Source organism: Pteropus vampyrus, unplaced genomic scaffold (genome assembly GCF_000151845.1).
Source record: "Pteropus vampyrus isolate Shadow unplaced genomic scaffold, Pvam_2.0 Scaffold2, whole genome shotgun sequence".
In the NCBI taxonomy this organism is placed as follows: domain Eukaryota; kingdom Metazoa; phylum Chordata; class Mammalia; order Chiroptera; family Pteropodidae; genus Pteropus; species Pteropus vampyrus.
Window position 1 is genome coordinate 15,917,324 of NW_011888783.1, and position 5,546 is coordinate 15,922,869.

Genomic DNA, 5,546 nt, shown 5'->3' on the forward strand with positions numbered 1-5,546 from the left:
GCAGCTGCTTTAATCTACCCTTTATTACCCCATATCTCACTCTCCTGAGTTCTTCTCTGAGTTGGGTCCTTTCAATCCTCTCCTTCCTAGGACTTCTTCTCAGGGCCCTTACAGCTCAGCGAGAGGCTGAGAAAAGTTGGTTATAAGATTCCCACCAAGGACCCAGGCACTCCTGTGACATCCTCTGAAACAGGCCTTCCTGGGTCCACAATTCATGCTTTCTGGATTTCAGCCACTCTAGAGTCCAACCCTACGCGGGGGTAGCCTCTCTTATCACATTCACTAATGGATGTCCTATCCACCCCCACCACGAGGCCAGACTGACACCTCCACTCTGAAGTGTCAGAGCCGGGTATACACAAGGGCCGAGGGAAGCTCTCAGCACATAGACACGTGCACCTCCCCTTGCTCTCCCTCCCGCTGTCGCACACAGAATGCACATTGATGACACAGAGACACTCACTCGGGCACGCGCCAGCGACGTCCATCCTCCTTCCCAGCCAGGCAGCAGAAGGCGAGACGGCCTTGAGGCAGGTGACATCACCGCGGGGAGGCGGGCTCCGCGCTCCAGATGCCACCCCGGGAGCGGGGATGTTCAGGTCCCCCAGAGCCAGCTGCGGGCCTCCCTGGCCCGGTGGCCCGCTGTCTTGGGGCCTCCCGTCCGCCTTCTGCCCGGCGCCGGGAGCCGCCTCCTGCTCTGCGCCCCTCTCCGCACCTCCGCGGTCGGAACCCCCAAGCGCTCGTCTCGAGAAGCCTGCCTCCCGCCCGCCTTGCATAGGCTCGGTTACATCTGGGATGCATTGCCCCTTAATTGTCAATCCCATTATTGTGATCAAGTGAACGTTGCTAATCTCTACATTTATTGTTTAGGTAAATAGGAGCTGCGTTTAATCAATACGCAGGGCCTCAGCCCTCGCAGCGCCAAGAAACTTAAGTCAACGGTTAAGATTTCAGTGTGTGCCTAATTACAGAGCACGAGGAATAGTCACTCCAGCCTAATCCCACATCTCTTCTCCGACCCCGGGGAGCGGGAGGAGCGGGAGGAGGGAACGTGAGGAATCTCCGCCCTCCAAGGAATCGAGGGCCGGCTCCCACCCGGGAAGAAAAGGACTTCGTGGCTGTGACAGCGCGCGCCGGGCATGGGGGCTTGAGGCTGTACTGGAGACGCCCTGACCTCCCAGCGGTTCGACACCGCGCTGGGTGCTGTCTCTTTGCGGACTTCTGGACCCCTTCCCTCTAAATCTGCCTCCTTGAGGAGGGTGGTTCCCCAAGGGGCAAGTCCCAGCCTGGCGGGAAGGCTGAAGGCGGGGTCGGGAGAGGCGGGTCGCCAGGTGCTCCTGAAGTCCGGGCCTGCGCAAGCTGCCTCCCTCTATCCCTCCCGTGTTGCTGGGAGCTGCCGGATTTCTTGTCCCACCGGAACTCCCGAGAATGCCACGCTTGAACGCCCAGAGAGCGGGCTATTTGCGCTTCTTCTTAGATAGCTATTGTTTCCTAAAAGAGGACCTTAGCCCAAAGAGAGGGAGAGGATCCGGGATTCTCAGCAGGTGGTGGGCAAGCCAGGGGAGGTGGGCGGTCCACTCAGGCTAGGGTTGTCGGCTCCTTGCAGCAGCTTGGTTGCTGCTGTAGCCTCGGAGTGAGGGCCTTTGGGCCTCGGCAGGGAAAGGGTTACTTGGGACTCTTCCCAGTGGCTGCTAAAATAACTCAATCCCTCCCGACGCGTCCTGGAGTGGGGCCCAGGAGGCTGACCGTCCAGTTAAAGGCACTAACACTTTCTCCTTGCGCACTGTGCCGCTAGGAGTTTTTGTTTCTTCTGTTGCCTCTTTCTCTCCCATTCCCAAGCATGTTCGATATAAACAACCTATAAACACAGTTGTAATCAGATAACTGCCTTGCATGGAATTGTCCCACTTTAAATAAGCTGGATTCTAAAGTCAATTCTTCATTTGCAAGTTTAGGGTGTTTGTGCAACCACCCAACTAAATTACAGCTGGAGCTTGAATTAGGGCCCACGGTATTGAATGGCATCTGGCTGTTTTTAATTTTTGGAATTGAATAGTTCTCGTATAAGGTATCTCTCCTTCCCTTAAAAGTTGAATAGCATTTCGAACAAGAGGAAAATTAAACACAAATGTCAGTGCAATCCCAAAAACCTTTTTCTTTCTATTAATACTTCCTCTTGAGTCTCTCCTACCATCCCAAGCTACCACCCAAGCCTGCGACTCTCCTTATCAGATACACTGATCTTTCACCACACTACTGCAAACCATCCTGCCAGTCAGTCTGGAGGAGAGATAAATATGCTTTCAGATTCTTGACTGGGGATGTCAACTTAACTTTTTCTGGTTTGTGGTTGTTTTTAAGCTAGGACAAGGAAAAGAAAGGCAAGGGGGCTGATGGCCAGAGCTCCTGGGTGGGCACAAATCCCTTCGGGATCTCAGGAGTTGGGTGTGAGTTAAGGTCCACCACTCAATGCTGTGATCTTGGGTGGGCCGGGAAACTTCTGAGTTTCCTCTTCTTTAACATGAAGCAAATAATTTCAACTTCGAAGGATTGTTATAAAGGTTAAATAAAACTATATAGGGAAATTCCTAGAAATGTGCTCAAAACTTAACAGTTAAGCCAAATAAATAAATAAATAAATAAGTTCTTGCCTTTTATTTCTTTCTGAAATAGCATTCCCACCTGAAACTTACATGGAACTAAGGGCAAAATCAACAGCTACCATGAAACCCAATTTGTGTGTGTGTGTGTGTGTGTGTGTGTGTGTGTGTGTGTGTGTGTGTGTGTGTGTGAAGCACAGGGCCTAGTACAAAATCAGGTTGGATGAAGATGAACGAATGTAATGACAGCTAACAGCTGCCTGTTTGGGGAGGGATGAGGTTAGCTGCTCCAGTCAGCAACATGTTTTATGGTCTGGCTTTCACTAGTTTGCCCATGGGGAAAGAGCAGGCATTTTCTCTAATAGTAATAGCTAAAATTTGTTGAGAACTTATTATACGGCAGGCACTCTGCCAAGTGCTTTACACAGAGCATCTCATTTAATTCACTCTACACTCTTATCAGGTAAGTATTATTGCCATCTCTCTTTTTAAACTTTTATCATGGAAAATTTGAAATATATATTTGAAAGTAGAAAATACTATAATAAACCTCTCTATGTCCATCATCCAGCATCAACAATTGTCAGCTCATAGCCAAACTCATTTAATCTCTATCCCATCCATTTCCTCCTCCCTTATTTCAAAGCAAATCTCTGACATTATATCATTTTATTTGTAAATATTCCAGTATGTATCAAAATATCAAAACAATAACTCTTAAAAACACCCCAAACCACATTACCATGTTATAATCATACCTAAACACATTTGAAATATCCCTTAATATTACCAAATATCTATTCAGTGTTCAAGTCTCCCCACTTGTCTCATAAATTATTTTTTACAATTACTTTTAAAAAATTAGAACTAAGTAATATCCACAGATTTAGTTTCTCAATCTCTTTTAATCTATAGGTCCTTCTCCATCTTTTTCTTATCTTGCAATTTATTTATTGAAATTATCAAGTCATTTATACTGATATCCTTTCTATAAATGAAGAAGCAGGCAGAGAGAGGTTAAAGGAATTTAGTATGAAATAGAAAAGGAATTCAGTCTTAGTTTTGTCTGACTCCAGAATGCAAGTGCTTAATGGTTTTATTATATTCCCTTTAAATCAAATGATGAAAAGCAAGACATAGGAAAAACACAATCACTCGTAAAAGATTTTTAGAACATGCATGATTCTCCTAAGTAACCAGTTCCCTTACTAAGTGCCCACAGAAAACCATTCACTTAAAACCCAGGCAGGGTTTGAAATGTAGGAAGAGAAATTGAAAACAGGATAACCTAGCATTCTCCTTATGGTTTGAATCTGACTGAATAATTCCTGCATGCAAATCCATCTATAACATGGTGAAGAGATTTCTATTTCCAATAAATATTAGCAAAGCAAAAACATTTCTTAAATGAATCTACCAGTTTCCTTTTTTTTCTCTTCTCATTTACTCTCCTCCTCGTTTCTCCTTTTCTCTGTTCTCGATAGCAAGATAAGGAGAAAACATCTCTTTTAAGTAGTTATTTTAAAATACCATTCAAATTAACAATTTGGTAGTTCGATATATGATATCTGGCTTTTGTTATGGTAGTTTTGAAACCACAGTTACCCTAGCAACTGAATACATTTTTCCTTTAAAAAATTTTTAGCTGTCTGGAAGAGAAAAAAGAAAAAAAAAAAAAAGAAAACTTCTTGCCAGAATTTTCCCATAATAGCTTCCATTAACTGCAGTGACTTCTATTGGAGAGGCCAGCACTGCTGTCTCCTGCTGTCACCAGTCATTCACTGATCTAGCAGATGTTTTGTTTGATAAGGCCAATTTGAGCTTTATAAAACATTCGTTTATTATTTATTTATTTATTTATTTGCCTCCAAGGAGCAAATACCAGTAAGGATGGAATCCAGCATCTATCACTGGATACCATATAAGGGCCCTAACCTACCAGTGGAACTCTAGGTGAGAAGAAACACTAAAACAAACCTAAAGGCTTTGTTTATTTTAAAACAAACAAACAAAAGAAGTGGGAGATGGCTAAAGGGCTTTAGATTAGTCCCTAGAGACTTAGCAAGAGGAAAAAAGTGAGCACAAGAGCCAATAGTACACTATGGAATCTTTCTGGAAACACCTGTAGATGTGCAGGTGCTAAGGAGTTAAGGAGGTGTGCAGTTGCCAATGATGCTAGTTAGTAAGACAAGGAAATAAAACAGAATGTGATGCACATTGAACTGAGTTTTATAGATTTGATAAACCATGTGTTAGCATTTCAAGGAGGTGAAGCAGAGAAGAATCAACATGGGAAAAAGATGTTTATGAGAGCTTTTTGGAGCAACTAAACTCTGAACATTTGTGAGAATATTCATTTGCTTCTGAATAAAATTTCCTTCACAGTCATGCTCCTAAAACATGTAGCTCTAAACAAAACAAAACAAAAAGAAAGAAAGAAAAGAAAAAGAACAGCTGATTTTATAAAAATTGCAAATATCCAAATTCTTTCTCTTGAATAGGAAGAAGTTTGGTTTCAAGACCATGGGGCTATGGTGTGGGTAAATCAAAAGTCAGTAAGAGAAGCGCTGGGTGTTTCTGCTCCTGTTGGAAAGAAGCCTTCGTTTATGAGTCTCCTGGGGTATTGTTTATCTTATCATTCTGCAGAAGACTAAAAAAAAAAATTCTGGTACAGAAAGTCCTTTGCTATATAATGGCTCAACAAAATGAAGATTCCAGTCTTGCCATTTTATTTTAGATTGCCCTACATAGGTAAAATATTTGACTTGAGAGATTATATCTTGAGCTAGAGTGAGAATTAGAAAAAAAGAGAAAGACGATGTCAATTCTATTTGCAGAAAATAGAATTACTCTATAGTAAAGTAACCCTGAGCAACAATAAAAAAATTTTTTTTATCAACATATGCACATTCCTCTCTGAATAAAAACAGGAAAAAAATGGGCAGA